Raw genomic sequence first — 9,621 nt, 5'->3', positions numbered from 1 at the left:
TTTCAGTGCTACAGTAGTAGGAAGCCACTGGAGGACTTCCATGCCAGTGGAGCTGGCATTCTGAAGAGCTCGCTGTGACTGTGAGAACAGATTGGAGAGGGTCAGCAGTGCACTTGGGAAGGCACCCACAGTAGTAGCCAAGGTGAGAGGATTCTGTATTTCAGGGAGGTTTTTGTTCCGGGTCAACCTACCAGATGGAGCCAGACCTAGGTCCCTCTAGTGCCAAAACCTCTGCTCTCCACTGGCCACTGATTGGCACCCCCTCCCCAGATAGTCTTCATCAGCCCAGAGAGTGGCTGAGCTCTCCTTGCTTAATGGGAGGGTGGTAGGGAAGTGGACAGCACATTAATCAGGCTAACTAAGACTTGTGGCTAATAGGGGCTAGCCTAGTTGCAAACAGTAGAGATTGAACAAAATGGGAATTTAATGCCAGGACACGAAGTATCTCACAGAAGCCCAGGCCCCTGGGAGGGCTGAATTAAACACATGGACCAGAGGGAAACCCATGAGCTCTCTCTCTGCCTTGACTGCTTTTAGTCTCTTTGATTCCCCACTTCTTTCTCTCACATAAGACCACTTTTTGTTTCATGGGCATTTCTGCATGGGGAAAATGTCCCCTCTATCAGTTCCTAAGTTTGCATCTTACTGTGCCAAAGAGCACCTGAGTTGAGACTTCAGTCTCTTAGCTCATTTTCCAGATTTCCAGGGGAGAGAGCTCAACATGCCAGCTTGGGCTGGGTGCACCCTGGAAGACTCAGCTGGGCCCAAGGGGGCTGGTCACAGTGTGACCTCGGGGCTCTGGGCAACTGAGCAGCTGCAGTAAGGCTGGGGGGAAGGAGGGACATCAGATAGGATGCCAGTTACCTATGTCAGGGTCCCTACCCCCACTTTGGATAACTCATCTCCTGGGATCCGTCTTCCCCTAGGGATAAACTACATAGACCTTATTCTGTCACTTGAACAAACACTCTGTCCAGCCTCTCTCCCCTTTGCCTTCACTTTCAACCCTGACTGGGCAGGGCAAAGTCTGGAATTTAGAATTAGTCTTACGACTAGTGTGAATTCTGTTAGTTCCTCAGAAAGCAAAGGCTGAGCCCATGTCTTGCTGAAAAACTTGTCAAAAGGGACCCTAGTTACTGTCATTGTCTCATTTTCACCTGCTGTTTGAAATGCAGTGGCACTACTGATTCAGGAGCCTGGAAACCCTGGTGATTGTGGACTAAATGGGCCTCTGATTGGGGACAGGAGGGGACAGGAGATGTCTGAGAAGTCCGGTGGGAGGCATGGGTGAGGGTCAGCTGCCAGTGACCTCACACAGCCCCGCTGACTCCACCTCAGATCATTCCCCTTTCATCTGGTCTGCAGGTAATGCGTGCTGTGTGCACTTTCTTCATGCAGTGGTCAGGAGACTGCGGGTGGGGAGCGGGCAGGAGCCCCAGGCTCTCTCTGTAGAGGCAGCCACTTCCAGTCCTGAGGAGTGTGATTGATTCTAGATGGGGCTATTTCTTTTGCTGTGGGAAGCAGGAAATTGAACTCCTTCAGTAACCATGCTCTCAGACATCGGGGGATGGGGGCAGGGAAGAAGATTGCAAGCAGATATGGCCTCTGAAAGCTCATTTCTCTTTGAATTCCTGTAGCATGTATAGAAGGCCATGAGGTTTCTGGTGTCTTCTTCTTTCTTCTTTTTTTGGAGGGGAGATAGTGAGGTAGTCTCCTGCATGCACCCTAACCAGGATCCACCCAGCAACCCCATCTAGGGAGGGATGTTGCTTGAGTACAGAGCTATTTTTAGTGCCTGAGGCTGATGTGCTCAGAGCAGTTGAGCATCCTCAGCACCTGGGGCCATGATATAACCAATTGCCACTGCCTGCGGGAGGAGAAGAGAGAGAGAAGAGGGAGAGAAGCAGATAGTCACTTCTCCTGTGTGCCCTGACCAGGAATCAAACCCAGGATGTCTATACACCAGGCCAATGCTCTATCCACTGAGCCACCAGCCAGGGCCTTCTTCTATTTTAATTAATTTATTTTTACTAAATTTAATGGGGTGATATTGGTTAGTAGGTCATATAGGTTTTTTTTAGTTAGTTTGTTTGTTTGTTTTTGTTTTTTTTTGTATTTTTCTGAAGCTGGAAACGGGGAGAGACAGTCAGACAGACTCCCGCATGCGTCCGACCGGGATCCACCCGGCACGCCCACCAGGGGCGTCGCTCTTTTGCGACCAGAGCCACTCTAGCGCCTGGGGCAGAGGCCAAGGAGCCATCCCCCAGCGCCCGGGCCATCTTTGCTCCAATGGAGCCTTGGCTGCGGGAGGGGAAGAGAGAGACAGAGAGGAAGGAGAGGGGGAGGGGTGGAGAAGCAGATGGGCGCTTCTCCTGTGTGCCCTGGCTGGGAATCGAACCCGGGACCTCTGCACGCCAGGCCGACGCTCTACCACTGAGCCAACCGGCCAGGGGATCATATAGGTTTCATGTATACATCACTGTGGTACATGATCTGTGTGATGCATTGTGTACCCATCACCCTCTTTTATTAAAAAACATATTTTATTGATTTTAGAGAGAGAGGAGGGAGAGAGAAACATTGATTTGTTGTTGATCCACTTATATATGCATTCATTGGTTGATTCTTTTTTTTTTTTTAATTTATCTGAAGTTAGGCATTCTTTTTTTTTTAAATTATTTTATTTATTTATTCATTTTAGAGGAGAGAGAGAGAGATTGAGAGAGAGAGAGAGAGAGAAAGGTGGAGGAGCAGGAAGCCTCAACTCCCATATGTGCCCCAACCAGGCAAGCCCAGGGTTCCGAACCGGCAACATCAGCATTCCAGGTCAACGCTTTATCCACTGCGCCACCACAGGTCAGGCCATTGGTTGATTCTTGTATGTGCCTTGACTGGGGATTGAACTTGCAATCTTGATGTTTCAGGATGACGCTCTAACCAACTGAGCTACCTGGCCAGGGCTGATGTCTTCTTATTTTCAGCTGTGTGCTGGTTGTCAAGAATGTTGTTCCAAGTACTGAGGATGACACCAGTGGGTGGCAAGCATGTAGCTGGCACCTTACCACTTATTAGCAGTCAGGAACCTCTGCATTTAATTTCAGTGCCATCCCAGTGAAGTGAGGCAGATTGTTTCACATGCATTGAATAGTTGATAAAAACCTCAGGTTGCCTGGAAGTGGGGAGGGGTGTGCGTGAGTAATTTTTTTCCCCTTCACAGTAACGTAGCCTGTCAGAGCTGGGACAAAACACTGGCTTCTGATCTCTAATCCCAGATTATTTACAGCTGAGTGCTGTGATATTCTGAATTCTTTCAGGCAAAGACTGTCTTACTTTTCTTGCTTTTTCCTGTCTGTCCTCCATCCATCTCTTCATTAATTCCTTCATCCTGTTCTGTAAAGGAATCAAGATGCCCACGTGAATATATGTATATTGTTTGGATATGAAAGAAATATAGAAATACGTATTTATAACAAAAAATAAAGTAGATATTGTATACCAGATATTTTATATATATTTGTGTATATCTATATGTATGTCTATATATAGTAATTAAATAGAAACCCATAAAAAATAAGATTAGGAAAAATGCAGATTAACTACATAGGTCAAAATCAGGAAGAGAGTTAGGATACATATTGAGGCCGTAGTGCTGTTCAGTTTACTATATTTGAATCACAGATTTAGCTCTGAGCTAATTAGTAAGCAAAGCAGGAAAAATAAATATTATGTACACGGTTCATGTGGTCCATAATGAAAAGAATAGCAGGCGCTGAGTGCTTTTCCAGGCAATTAGATCTGAAGGAAATTTCTTGCCTGGCTGGTCATGTGTGGGGCCCTGCGTGGTAAGGAAATACGTACCACATATGCCACTACTCTCTGCTCCTGTGACATTACCAATCAATCATGACCCTTTCACATGGAGGCCTGACAGACCTCACAGCCCTAGCAGGGGGTTTCAGGCAGCCGTGACAGAGATCTGGAGTGGGCTCACAGGACAAAACCCATTTGCTGTTCCAGTGCTGGTGACAGCGGTACCGGAGAGTCACGAGCAGAGGCACATTAGGTTGTGGCGAGCCCCTCTGCCGGGGCGACATAGGTGGACATGTTCTGTTGACCGAGGTCTGTTTGCTGTCAGACCTCTCTGGGTGCCAGTTGTCACCTGTCAGGGTGATGAATGGGGGTACGTTTGCCTGGACTGGAGAGACACGGGACACACTAGGATCCTGTAGTTACCCATTTGTCCTGCGGATACTCAGCCCCTATTGCATGCTGAGAAAGTGTGCCTGACCCAGTCTCCTCACCTCTCTGGTCCTGATTTTTTCATTTACTGATTTTAGCAAGAGAGGGAGAGAGAGAGGAACATCTATCTGTTCCTGTATGTGCCCTGACTGGGGATTGAACCGGCAACCTCCGTGCTTTGGGACGATGCTCCAACCAACCAAACTCCAGCCAGGGCATGGTTCCAGTTTAACTCTACTTCCCCAAAGATGCCTTCTCTGCCTCTTCCTGCACATCACTGACTCGGCTTGAGCCCCCTGGTCAAGGCATGTGTGAGAAGCAATCAATGAACAAATAAAGTGATGCAACTACAAGTTGATGCTTCTCATCGCTCTCCCTTCCTCTCTCTTTCTCTCACTAAAAATAAATAAATAGGTAAAATATAATATAAGGTGGCAAATGCTCAGCGCTGAAGGGAGGGGACAGGTGGGGAACCAGGGGACTTCAGAGGAGGAGAGGTTGCTTCCAGTGGGAAGGGGAGGTCAAGGCTTCATGGTACAGGACCCTTTGCTGGGTCTGGAAGGATGAGGTGGAGGAGAGGGACGTCTGGGACTCTGGGGGCAGCAGGAGCAGAAGCAGAGAGGCAGAGCTGGAGGAGGTGGGCAGTGGTGTCTGATGATCAGAACAGGGTCTCAGCTCCACTTGGCTTCATTCCCAGACTGTTTCCAATGGCAGCAAGGTGGCCATTGGCCATCCCAAGCCAACATTGTTTTCACAGGGAAAGAGTTTATTTTTTAGTAACTCTGGTGAGAGCCTAGGGAAGACTGTACTGCTGGGCCTGGGTTGCACACCCAGACCTAAGCTGGTCACTGTGCCCAAGGGCCCTGGGAATGGGGATATTCGAATTGGTTGGCCCCAGCCACATTCATACTGAGGAAGGAGGAGGGAGGGGCCAGTTTCTCCCACCCAGAAGGGCTGGACATGATTTCCTTGGCCTGGAAGAGGAATTATCTCCCTCCTTCCCTCCTCCCCTCCTCCCCTCCTCCCCTCCTCCCCTCCCTCCCTCCCTCCCTCCCTCCCTTCCTTCCTTCCTTCCTTTTCTCCCTCCCTCCCTTCCTTCCTTCCTGTGAGAGAGAGAGAGAGAAATAGACACACAGGGACGGACAGGCTGGAAGGGGAGAGAGATGAGAAGCATCAATTCTTTGTTGCGGCATCTTAGTTGTTCATTGATTGCTTTCTCATGTGCCTTGACCGGAGAGGCTACAGCAGAGCAAGTGACCCCTTGCTCAAGCCAGGGACCTTGGACTCCAGGCAGCAACCTTGGGCTTCAATCCAGTGAACCATGGGGTCATGTCCATGATTCCATGCTCAAGTCAGCAACCCTGTGCTCAAGCTGGTAAACCTACGCTCAAGCCAGCAACCTTGGAGTTTTGAACCTGGGTCCTTAGTGTTCCAGGCCAACTCTATCCACTGCGCCACCACCTGGTCAGGTGAAGAATCATTCTTAAAGAAAGATGTTGAGCATAAATATGTATGTTTACAGAAGGCCAGCAGAGAGCCTAGCCTTCGCACACAGGTGCACAGCTGTCTGGAGTCTGGAAGCAGTTGTAAGGGTGCATCTGTGTAGTAGTGCCCACCATGCCTGTCGTAGGCACACTCAGACCTCTTCACATCCTCAGGTCTGGTTCATCCTGGGCCTCCAAACCAAGCCAGCCTTCCCGTGAATCAGGCCACTGGGGTGCACAGGGAAGCCTGCCTCTTGCCACTGCGATTATTCCAGGGGTTTGTTCAAGGTCACCTCCAGTTACAATACTACTTCTCATTCTCTTTGGCCTCCAGTTTCTGGGTGTACAAATCTAGCTCTGGTGCCTGCATTTGCCCTGGTTCCTGCTGAGGTTTGGGTCCCTTTTCTGGACACTTGACTTAGCCCAAGGCTCATCTTGATTTTGGTGTCCCCTGCATTTTCTAGCTGTGGGCCTACCAGGGAGGGGCAGAGTGTCCAGGCTAGACCTGCCAGAGGAGGATCCTCTCCTCCAGTGCTTCTCCTGGACTCAGAGCACACGCTCAGGATGAGAGGCCAGCCGGTTCCCAGCACACCTGGGTCTGTGGTGGCTGCTTTCCACAAACTCAGATGACAGACATCACGTTCTTCTATTTGATGCAGCCAGTATCACACGTCAGCACTTTTCTCAACATAGATAGATAGATAGATAGATAGATAGATAGATAAAGACTCTTCAAATGAAATCTTCCCTGAAAGTCCAATATATGAAGCAGAGAAGAGCCGAGTTGCTCTGGGTTGGGTGGGAGTATACCCCCTACCCTTTATTCCTCCCTGTTCTGCATCAGCAGCCCCCAAAGGGGTGTATGACACCCCTTGGACTCCTTGGAACCCAGTTTGAGACTCTTTGTGATTGTGTCCATCTGTCCCACTCAGCACCATTTGCTTTTGTTCTCAATGGGGAATGGGTCTCCGGATGTGGTGATTTTCTTATCGCTACATTTTTTTCTGTCACTGACTTTGTTTGCACTATGAAAAGGTCACCATGGAGATCCTTGTCCTCTTCCTTCTCACTATAAGCAGGTGTCAGGGTGCAAGCACTCCCCACCTACGCAGAGGTTCATTTTATTACCCTTACCTACCTTGAGCTGCATTAGGGAGGCTCTATTTATGACATTGGTCATGGTATCTGTGCCTCAGTTTACCGTCTTCCTGGGGAGCCACACCCAATTGGGTGGGTGTCCCCCTCGCACCCCTTACCCACCCGGCAGCTGAGGCATCAGAAAGTTATGAGATGCTGCCATCCTGTGCATGTCTGCTGCCTGGAATAAATATTTTGGATACCTTTCCATGAAATGTACCCTTTCTAACAAAAAATCTTGAAAGTCATAAAAGTGGCCAGACTAAAAAAATAACACCAAAGACAAATCCAAGCATTCCCAATGGAGGCTTCCCTCTAAGAAAAAATGTCCTGTGTCTGTTCACTTTTAGAAGACTGCGTTGTCAGGGGAACGGGTCACTAGCAAAGTGGCTGTGGGCTGGCCCTGGCCAGGCTTCCATCCACTAAGGAGAATCCAGGCCTTGGTTTGGCTCCAGCTGGGCCTTCCCAGTGGCTGCCACTTATTGACTTAAGTCTGAGTGATTCAGATCTTCATCAGGGTCACCCGTGACAACCAACCCTGTGGTGGGAGGGAGACTGATCTCCTCCCTTCTGGGGCACCAGCCGGGTCAGGCCTGTTGAAGCCCCCCTCAGTTCCTGGTAGGTGTTTTGGGGTCTCCAGCTCCAAGGGGAGAGAATGGTGACTTTGGTATTTCCTGGAGCCAAGGGCCCAGTTCATACAAGGGTTTTCCCAGAACTTTGCTAACTCTTGGGGAAGGGCGTGTCTGGGCCAGGAGAGCGTTGGTTAATGGTTGACTGGAGACTTGCTTTTCCCAGTTGCCTGGACTCGCTGCTTCAGAGGAAGGCGCAGCAGGGGTCTGAGAAGATCTGGGAGCGTCCCTGGCACCTTCTTGATAGTCGCTACAGTTTCTGTGCCATGCTCTCAGAGACCCCTGTGCACAGGGATTGATTTGGGTGCAGTGTGTAGAGGGCATGTGTATTTTAGGAGAATGTTGGACAGCAAATGGGCTTAGGACCAGGCAGAGAATGGGACCGTGTTAATATGACATTCTGTTCCATACATGTTTTTATTGTATGTTGTGGTCCAGGTAGGCACGGGGAGAGGGGCTGCATATGTGTCCCCAAGTGCTATTTGGGGTCAGCCAGGACAAGACTAGGACAAGTTGCCAGATAACTGTGAGATAGGGCTAGAGAAAACAAGGGCCAGAGGAAGTAAAAATAAAGTGCCAAGCCTTAGCTGCGTAGCTCGGTTGGTTAGAGTGTCATCCCAATATGCAGATGTTGCAGGTTCGATCCCCCGTCAGGGCACATAGAGGAACAGATCGATGCTTCTCTCTCTCTCTCAAATCAATAAAAAATTAATTAAAAAAAATTAAAGTGCTAAGGCAGCATTTTTTAGAGTGTGAGAGGATTTGAAGTATATTTTACAGTAATATTAAATACATTTATTGATGATGTGTTTATTTTCATGTCTATTAGAACATACCTCTTTTCCTCATTTGCCTTCCTTCTATTTATGGCAGATGATATAATTTTCTGTTAATGGTGGAGATATAAATTTGCCTTTGAAAATAAACTAAGTAAAAGAGTGAGTTGATGTAAAGGAAAATGGTAAGTAAAGAACAGTGCAGAGGCCGGGTGGGGATGGCAGGTAGCACTGATGGCATTACCTGAAGTCTGGGAACAGCGCGGTGGAGGACTTCAGAGACAAGGAAAGGAAAGGGCTCATGGAACAATCGGATGGAGGGGAGAGGAGCAGGATCTAGCCAGGTGGGGATGGGAGAGGTGAATTCGTATTTATAGTTACAGAAATGTATGTGCAGATCTTGGTATATTCTGTTTTGGTTCCAGTGTACGAACAAGTCCTGTGAGGACCAGAGAGTGGATTTGGATTCTCTTGTGTAAGACCCTGAATGGACTCTGAACTTAATTCAGGGGGCAGTGGGAGCCATCAAAGGTGCTTGAGGAGGGGAATGGTAATATGACTATTTTTGAAAAGACTCATTTATTTGTAGTGGGTACCCAGACCGGAAGTAGGATGACCAGTCAGGGGCCTAACTACAGCCATGGCTGAGGGCCAGCAGCCCAGCTACCCAGCCCATCTCCCACTGGCTCTGGCATTGGAGAGAGGCAGGTGTGGGCTGGATGAGCCAAGGCTTGGTCTCTCTGAGGGGAGGCGATGGGAGCTGGGCAAGGGTGCAGGTCAGAGGTGGCCTGGAAGGGAGGTGCCCATTTTCCCCAGCTGGGCACATTGGCCTCTTCCTGGTGTCTCATGGCCCAGTGTGGAATGTTCTGGGGGAAGTGGGTGGGGTCAGCTGAAGGAAGCTCCTGTCTGGGCCAGAGCACTGAGTTCCTGCAGGAGGAGGAAGCATGCAGTTTCCTGCCCTATAGTTTGACCCGGGCAGCCTGGCGAGGGCCTGTGGCCACGATTTTATTTATCGGTGGGGCCTGCGGTCATCTGGGTCGCAGATTTTTTGTTGTTGTTGTTGAACTCTGCCATTTCTTCCTTTCAGTGCAGAGAAGTTTACAGGGGGTTCAAAAATGGGCTTGGTTTAAAAAACAGGTTCTTTTTCCTTCTTTTGAGGGCTTACTGTGTGCCAGGCACGGTGTTTGGTACGTCTACTCTGTTATCCGTGTTCACCTTGGGCAAAACCTTCAGCGGAAGGTGTTATTACCTCCATTGTACACAGAAGAAACAGGGTGTGGGGAAATTGAACTAGTCCCAAAGTCGTGCAGTTGGATTTAGCAGAGGCTGATTCCAAACTGACTCTGGTATTGTCTG

General features: G+C 49.2%; 1 protein-coding gene across 5 annotated transcripts in view; it reads left to right on the top strand.

The window, feature by feature from the left end:
- Positions 1-9,621, top strand: part of RPH3AL (rabphilin 3A like (without C2 domains)) — a 157,744-nt gene that overhangs the window by 13,013 nt on the left and 135,110 nt on the right. For 2 of the 5 annotated variants that reach the window (XM_066363564.1, XM_066363558.1), the window contains exon 1: positions 7,354-7,478. The exons of 2 other annotated variants lie outside the window; for them this stretch is intronic. The gene's annotated coding sequence lies outside the window, so the exon portion shown is untranslated. Of the gene's footprint in view, positions 1-30; positions 143-7,353; positions 7,479-9,621 lie in introns of those variants that run through there. One more of the 5 variants, XM_066363563.1, reaches the window with a different exon arrangement.

Source organism: Saccopteryx leptura, chromosome 2 (assembly GCF_036850995.1).
Source record: "Saccopteryx leptura isolate mSacLep1 chromosome 2, mSacLep1_pri_phased_curated, whole genome shotgun sequence".
NCBI lineage: Eukaryota > Metazoa > Chordata > Mammalia > Chiroptera > Emballonuridae > Saccopteryx > Saccopteryx leptura.
The sequence above is the reverse complement of the archived record's forward strand: the minus strand, read 5'-3'. Positions and strand labels throughout refer to the sequence as shown.